This window comes from Coenobita brevimanus, chromosome 4, assembly GCF_032717465.1.
Source record: "Coenobita brevimanus isolate Jiangsu-jjx chromosome 4, ASM3271746v2, whole genome shotgun sequence".
NCBI classification, from domain to species: Eukaryota; Metazoa; Arthropoda; class Malacostraca; order Decapoda; family Coenobitidae; genus Coenobita; species Coenobita brevimanus.
The window spans coordinates 1,106,460-1,114,778 of record NC_136957.1 but is presented as its reverse complement, the minus strand read 5'-3'; the positions used below and the strand labels follow the sequence as shown (position 1 = coordinate 1,114,778).

Sequence of the window (8,319 nt, the reverse complement as noted above, 5' to 3'; positions counted from 1 at the left end):
TTGGTCTACAACAATAATAACAACAACAACAACTACTATTATTACCACTACTACTACTACTATTACTACTACTATACTACTACTACTCCTGCTACTACTACTACTATACTACTAATACTACCAGTCCTGAATCGAACTCTAGTCCTATCAAACAACAGATCACCTCTCCCTTTACTACCACCTCCCTGCATTCTAAGTTCTCTTCTCTTCCTTTTCCTTCCCTGTTATTTCCTCCCCTGCCCCTCTCTACGCTACCCTACCCTACCCTACCTTTCCCTACCCTACCCTATCTTACTCAGGGTAGGGAAGGGAGGAGAGAGAAAGGGCGGTAAAAAAAATAAAGGGTATGGGCAGGAAGAGACAGGGAATGGAGGGGAAAGAGGGGAGGTGAAGGGGAAAGAAGTGAGGGAAGGGCAGGGCGAAGGGCAGGAGAAGGGCAAGGGCAAGGGCAATAAAAGGGGCAGGACACCTCAATCCTCACCCCAACATCAAACCCAAAGAGACGCTGACAAGGCTAGGCAAAGGACCCTCGAAAGCAATAATTGATTTTGTGGAGCCGAGACGAGACGGCGATTACGGCAGCTTTCAATGTGGCGTTTTGCTGGGGCGGCTGATTTTTGTTTTTCTAAACCTGCGTCCTGAGTTGCCAGGTATATGAGGGCAACGCTTGCTTACTATCTTGTTTCTGTTACACATTTACATAGACACACAGACCACACAGACCTTACGATCTCTACGAGGCGGTCCGGCCTTACAACTAATATAAATCTACATGTAAATCATCATGCCCAAACTAGTCAAACTATAATGTCCATCTTCATATAAAAATTTATTTAGATTATTTGCTGTCCCATCACTCTAGGGAATGTTATCGCTGAAGGCCTGGCAAGAAGGACTGATTGATTGATAGACATGTCGAGCCGGGTACATGAAAGGACAACGTGATGTTACGCATGGGACAAAAATCGTCATACCGAGTACTGTTATAAACAAAGTATGGAAACACGATATTGAATGAGAGAAAACGATGGATAAATACAGGAGAAAAACATACGGAGTACTTTAATATTCACAGAGTATGTATGTAGAGAGGAAGAGAGAAATGAAAAGATTAGTAAGAGAAAGTAAGAAGAGCGTGGATGAGGAATTTAGAAGGAATTTGAGTGTAAAGTGGAGGGAATGTAAGAAAATGTTCAGGAAAGAGGTAAAGAGAGTGAGACAGGGTTGAACATAGAGAATGAAATTAATGCAAGTGCCTGGGGAATTGCTGGGAGAAGGAGGGATATGAGAAGAGGGGATGTAAACAGTAGGATGGAAGTTGTGGAAGCAATGAAGAAAGTTAAAATGGGAAAAGCCCCAGGAATTGATGGAGTGTGTGGTGAAATGCTGAAGCATGGGGAAGAGATAGTAGTAGAATGGATGTGGAAGATGTGCAGATTGGCCTCGGAGGAAGGTAGAGTCCCGGAGGATAGGAAGTCAGGTATATTTATTCCCTGGTACAAAGGGAAAGGGGAAAAAGAATTGTGTGGTAATCATAGGGGCATTTGTCTTTTTAGTGTAATAGAAAAGTATATGGTAGGATACTTAGGGACAGAGTTAGGAAAATAATAGAGGAATTAGTTGGAGAAGAACAGTGAGGCTTTAGGAAGGGAAGAGGTTGTGTAGATTAGATATTCATTCTTAGATCTTTAGTGGAAAAGTTTCTAGAGAGGAGAAAGAAGTTGTATGAAGCCTTCATGGATTTGGAGAAAGCATATGACAGGGTGGATAGACAAGCATTGTGGAAAGTATTAAGATTATATGGAGTAGATGGGAAGTTGTTGAATGCTCTGAAGAGTATGTATGAGGGTGCTAAGGCTGCAGTGCGTGTGGATAGTGAAGTGAGTATTTTCTATTTGAAGGTTGGGTTGAAAAAGGGATATGTCATGTCTCCATGGTTGTTCAATCTGTATATGGATGGGGCTATAAAAGAGATACAAGGTAGGGCAGTGGACGTTGGAGTGGCCTTAGTGAGAGAGGGCAGTGTTTGGAAACTCCCTGTAGTGGTGTTTGTAGATGATATTGTGTTGTTAAGTGAAGACAAAAGGGAGCTGCAAGGCTTGGTGGATGAGTTTGAGAGAGTGTGTAAGACACGGAATCTAAAGGTGAATGTAGGGAAGAGTAAAGTGATGGTCTTCGAGAGAAATGAAGTAAGTGTATGCACAGTGAGATTGGAAGGGGAGGAAATAGAGAATGTGAGTGCGTTTAAGTACATGGTTAGTGTGATGCGTAAGGATGGAAGTTTAGAGGGTGAAGCGCTTGATAGCGTGCAGCAGGGAAGAAAGGTTGCTAGTTCCTTGAAAGCAGTGATAAGAAACAGGGAAGTGAGCATAGAAGGGAAAAAGCTACTACATGAGTCTTGTGATACCAACTCTAACGTATGGAAGTGAAGCTTGGACTTTGCTGGAGGGGCAGAAGTCAAGAGCGAGAGCAGTGGAAATGAGTTATTTGAGAGCAGCATGTGGAGTCACATGGAGAGACAGGCTGACAAATGAGGAAGTGAAGGAATGTGGTGTGGATGTGGATGTGATAGGAAGCGTTAGGAGAAACACATTAAGGTAGTTTGGCTATGTAGAGAGGATGGAGAGTGAGAGACAGACGAGGAGAATGTATGTGAGTGAGGTGGAGGGGGGAGAGGGAAGGGGAGGCCAAGGATTAGATGGAGGGCTGGTGTGGTGAGATATATGAGAGAGGGGGGTGTGAGCTGGGAGCAGGGCAGTGAAATGGCGGGGGAGAGAGTGACATGGGGCGATTTGTTTGTGGCCACCTCTTACGGGATTAAGGCGTCTGGCAATAGTATAGATGTGTACTAGAGTTGGTTTATTGTGGAGTCAGACCCAATTCAAAAAGGAAGAAGAATAAGACTTTTTTTTTTTTGGTCAATTTCAAATAGCTAACAAGCAATATATTTGGTAGATAAAGTAAAAGCAATCTTAGAAGGGATTATACTCCATTTTAACATTTTTATGAAATAATTGAGAGCTCAGCCGAATCGGTATCTCCCAAATTGAAAGGTAAACAAGGTGTGGAGGTCCCGGTGCAATGTCAGGTCAACAAAATCAAGATCCTCATTATAATCGCCGAGTGAGAGGAACTTATATGGTGAAATACAGGCACAGATTATCCCTGGCAGTATTAGCTGTTTCTGGGCTGTTTGCTGTTGGCTTCCAGTAAGTATAACGCGACGGAAATTGGTTTACCTGAAGGAGTTCGCCACCTGGGTATCATTGGTAGAAATTTTGTTTGGTAGAGAATATATAAAAGTCATTAAATAAAAACTACGCAAACCTTGGAGGCATCGAGAAAGAAAAAGGAAGGCAGTACACCAGGAATAATGCAGAGGGAAGCTATCACAGTGGCTTTCCCCCCCTTAAGCTACGGTACTTTCCTGTCACTATTTAATGCTTTTCTTTCCTTTACAGGTGGCTTTACATTGAGTGACAAGCCAAATGGTTTCCTGTAAGCCAGGAAACCATTTACAGCGCTGGGTGGTAACCATATAACCAAACCATATGTGCTGCCTACGTGTCAAGTGGGTTGGTGGAGGGTTAGTGCCCCTCCCTGTAAAACAAATAACTCAGAGTGAAATGGCCACCCCTTACGGGATTATGGCGTCTGGCAATAGATAGATAGATAGATAGACATTTAATCTGTGTTACGTTATGAGAAGTTAGGCTTGTCATTCATTTGTATTTGCCGGTAATAAGATATGATTGCCGATTAATCACCCAGGAAAGCAGTGTAATCATAAAATTGTTTTTAGCCCTCCAAGAATGTAAAAAAAAAAAAAAGGGCTATGTTGCCAAATTTCGGTTGCATTTTTTCACATCAGACTAAAGCCGCCAATTTGTGAACCCTCAAGAGATGTCAGACTTTCTTATTAGTGTTAATATCCCCATGTATTTTTTTGTGTGTGTAATATTTTCACATCAAGTTGGGGGGGGGAAGGGTTCTGTTCTTTGGCATGTAAGAAAAAAAATATATATATATCAGGTAAAGTGAAAAGAAATAATCAAATTTCTCTGAGAACTACAGTAGCCAATGTTCATTCATATATTAGGCTACACTTTCACACCCAGGAAGTTGATGTTCATATGTTAATTCACAGGAATTCATTCATTTTGCTTTTTGTGCTTAAAATTGGTGTTACTGAAGGATGGATGATAGTGGGAAATATCCACTTTTTCATCTTGAAAGAAGCTTAAACTTTCAAAATAATGAGGCTCAAAATGCAGCAAAATATCCTCATTATCTTGTACCACGTTGAGTACACTGCTTCCCGTCCGATCAGTGAAGTTAAGCAACGTTGGGTCTGGTTAGTACTTGGATGGGTGACTGCCTGGGAACACCAGATGCTGTTGGCATAACGTTCTCCCTACGTGTCAAGTGGGGTTGGTGGAGGATTAGTGCCCTTCCCTGTAAAACAATTAACTCAAGCCCTTGGCCACCCCGTTTGGGATACATGGCATCTGGCAATGAATGAATGAATGAATCTTGTGGATATGAAGGACACTAATAACCATGACAGATAGTAACAGTCACTAGGAGTAAAGCAATTAGGCTAATAGAATACAACAGATGCCTGACCAAGCAGTTGAACCAGGTATTATTTCAGGATTACACCCAAGAAATGAGGACTGAAATTACTATGTTCATCATTTAGTTTATGCAGTTTTAAGCAATTGTTCTATACACATCCATCACATATGCACATTTTATGCAACAGGTCAGCTCTGGAACTGTCTCCCTCTGTCTATTTCCTGCTTCCTATGATCTCCATTCTTTCAAATGCAGTGTGTCCAGGCATCTCAAAATGATCGTATCTTGAATTTGGCTCTCTCTCGTATTTTGTTTTTCTCTTGGAAGGAACAATAATTGCGGGCTCGTGGCCTTTGGTTCCTTCTTCCTTGCATTAAAAAAAAAAAAAAAAAGTATTTAGCAAATAAGGAGTGGGGCAATTGTTGTCCAGCTTGTAGCATGGTCTCTTATCCTGTCTGTTAAAATTAGGTTAGGTTAGGTTAGGTTTGGTTTGGTTAAGTTAGGTTAGGTCATTTTACTGTAGGTGCCGTTAAAGATGAGACAGGAGTTGGGGAATTCCCCCCCACCTCCTTATTAATTGTATAAAAAGCATTTGTGACATGCTCACAGAAAAGAAACCGCATGGAATTGCTTAAGTTCAGTAATGAGCGTATTAAATTCATTGTCTATTAGTCGGATGTAATTCTGAGAATTTACCCTTAACATAATGTAGACATACCATAATGAAATTTATTGGAAACTTATTTACAGTAGGCTATATCAAAACCAGGTCCAGACTGAACTGAGAAGAGAAGACCCAATCATTGTTCAGCTAATCTTCAGTAATGTATATGAACCTAACAGGTAGCTGGGATCACAGGGTATAATAGCAGATGTTGTTCTTCCTCATTAACACCTTTCCATGACATCAAAAGCATGCAGCTAATGTATCATTTATCAGTGCACCAACATGCTTGCATGTGTTGGCCATGGTTATGTAATGGCAGCTCTCCACGCTGCTTGCTTTCTGGCAGCATCCCTGTTCAGTCACTTGTCCCAGAACTTCAGAAGTTATTCTCTGTGACCTTGCCTAGGTCTTTTTTGGTCTGCCTCTCACAATTGTACCCCTAAGGATATGAGTGAATTAGTATGATTCTAGACATTGATCATCATCTTCCTGTTTAAGTTGACATACTTTTCTTCTGTGGCATTTCCTTCACAGACCGTATTTAAGAGAAGGAAACCAGAAAAATCAAGAGAGTCAAGCCAGCTTTCTAAAAATTAAAAGATTGAAATGATAGTGTAGAGTTCATGACTGCCAAGGAACCAGAAAAATGCCTGCCAGAGGTAGGATGAAGGATGTGCCTTTTCGAGTCGCAAGTCTTAATTGGTTTGGTTTGAACAGTTTCTAGAGTGACTCTTGGAACAGTCCCAAAGTTAGGACAAGTAGTCCTAGTAGTTTAAGCCCCTGGTTTATCTGAAGTATGAAATATGACCTGCCTTCCACCAGCAGTCAGCCTTTTAGGGAGATAGGGAAGTAGTTGAGGGATGTCGGTATAGCTAGGCAGTAGAGCCGCCCCGTTATATCAGTACCATCCTCTTTAGGGAGATAGGGAAGTACCAGTAGTTGAGGGACGTCAGTATAACTAGGCAGTAGAATCACCCGTTTATATCAGTGCCATCATATAAAGACATCCCTCTCCAGCACCAAAGTTAGGGCTGAACCATCTGTGCCAAGGCTAGGACTGATGAATGACCTGCTTTGATTGGTTGAGTCTGAAAATCTTGAAAGTCAAGATTTAAGTTTTGCCAGAACTTACCTCAGGTTATATTTTTTTTCTTGCTTTCCTGAATGAGTTTTACTCAGTATTTACCAGTACTATGCTGTGTTTAAATTCCATATTTTACATGATCTTAAAAGCCCTTCCCTCTCCACAGAAAAAGAAGAAGAAGAAAAAAAAAGAGCTTATTCTGAGTTGTGTGACCGTAAGTAATAGGGAAAAGGTTAATTTTTAGTGAAAATTTACGTTGATGTTATTATTACATCAGAAATTGAAGGAAGAATAGGCTTCTTATAACATCGCATCCATTTTTCTGTTTAAATAGCTGTTCCACCTCACTGGCCTAACCATCCACACATTTTTATTCTTATTAACTATCATTATTATTATTATTATTATTTTTGTTATTATTATTATTTTTGTTATTATTAATATTATTATTATTATTATTATTATCATCATCACATGTTGATCATCATTTCATTAAAGGTATTGTTTATCTTACAGAGTACTTTCTATAGCTATTCTCTTCTACAGTTACCTGCCACACAGTCAGCAGTTTCTTGCCAGGCTGCAGAGTGACTGGGGCAGAGACAGCGAGGAGACAATAGCCAAGCGTGAGATGATGATGCAGGTCTTGAGGCGATCCACGGAGGAGATCAGGATGGCTGAAGAGGAGGAGAAAAACCTTGGGACAAATTAATTAAGCCTGATGTCAACATTGTACAGCATCATACCAAGAAGTCCAGGGAATGTAATGTAGGATAACTTGATGGAGATGAATTTAGGACACTGGAGATTATTTACCACATTTCCAGATAAATCATCACCATTATGTTTGTAAACTTATTGTAGCTGAGATATAAACAGTTTAGAATGATCTTCATGTTCTTCAGGAAATTCTGATGTATTATATTACAGTACCATATTACATAGCTGTATGTCTGCAAGAATTAAGAGATGAAGTGCAGTATAGAAATTCAGAATGTGCTACCTCTATTTGCTGCAGAGATGTGTAGCTACAATTGTTTCACACACAATTCTTATTCGTATAATAACCATTAACATTGCTTTGTAACAGGTAAGTTTCATTGTAAATAAGAACAGTTGCAAGGAAGTGTTAGAATATTTTTGAGCCATTGAATAGAAAGCCTTGTATGACATATCGAATAAAACGTCTTGTACAACATAAATACGTACAGGAGGTATAAGTTATGTACACTGAATTTCTGAATGTTTTTTGGGACTGAAATAATAGTAGACATTAGTAAATATACACTGTAATGCTTGATTTGCATGTTAGAACCTTTTTAATATTAGTTTACTGCCTCACACTTTGAAAAATAGAGTGCCCATGAATGTGGTGGTTAAAGGCTGCCCTTACACAAGATACTGTGTGGTAGTTACACAGTATCTTGTGAACTAGTGGTGGCACTAGTTCATTTGGTTCATCATATGTAAATATTAGATGCTGTTGTACAGTAATTACTGTACCTGTCCTTGTGAGAATGTCATGGGTGGTGATGTTCTGAAAGCTGATGAAGGTATTGCCATTTTCACTGGTATATATTAGCTTTTAGGAGGTATGGTTTTATAATTATAGAATGATCATTTTGTATTATGCTAATGTATATACATTTGTCTCAAAATGTGCAGTTTTCATTGAGTGATAATATAATTTATCATCAGTGATGAATGAGTGATGTTTGATGAGTTATTGCTTTGTACAGTATTGAGAGAGTATAATGTTGAAGTGAAGAGGATTTCTGACAACAGAGTACTGCCACTGTACAGCCTGATGTAAACTGTTATCATTGGCAGTGTGTGTGCACGTGTGGATACAGTAAATTATGCATCATAGCTCCCGCGCATTGGACGATAAGGATAATTTGGAATTGGATATACAGTATAAGTGGGGGTAATAGAAATGGTTGCTGTGCTGTGTCCATCATGAATGCTTAGCTCTAATGAGAGATTAGCA

General features: G+C 39.9%; 1 long non-coding RNA gene and 1 pseudogene across 1 annotated transcript; both read left to right on the top strand.

Moving 5' to 3' along the window:
- Positions 1–3,079: 3,079 nt before the first annotated feature.
- Positions 3,080–7,629, top strand: LOC145395252 (uncharacterized). The gene is made up of 2 exons (XR_013896569.1): positions 3,080–3,209; positions 6,876–7,629. It is a non-coding gene; the product is annotated as an uncharacterized LOC145395252 (long non-coding RNA).
- Positions 4,284–4,403, top strand: LOC145397118 (5S ribosomal RNA; annotated as a pseudogene).
- Positions 7,630–8,319: the final 690 nt, after the last annotated feature.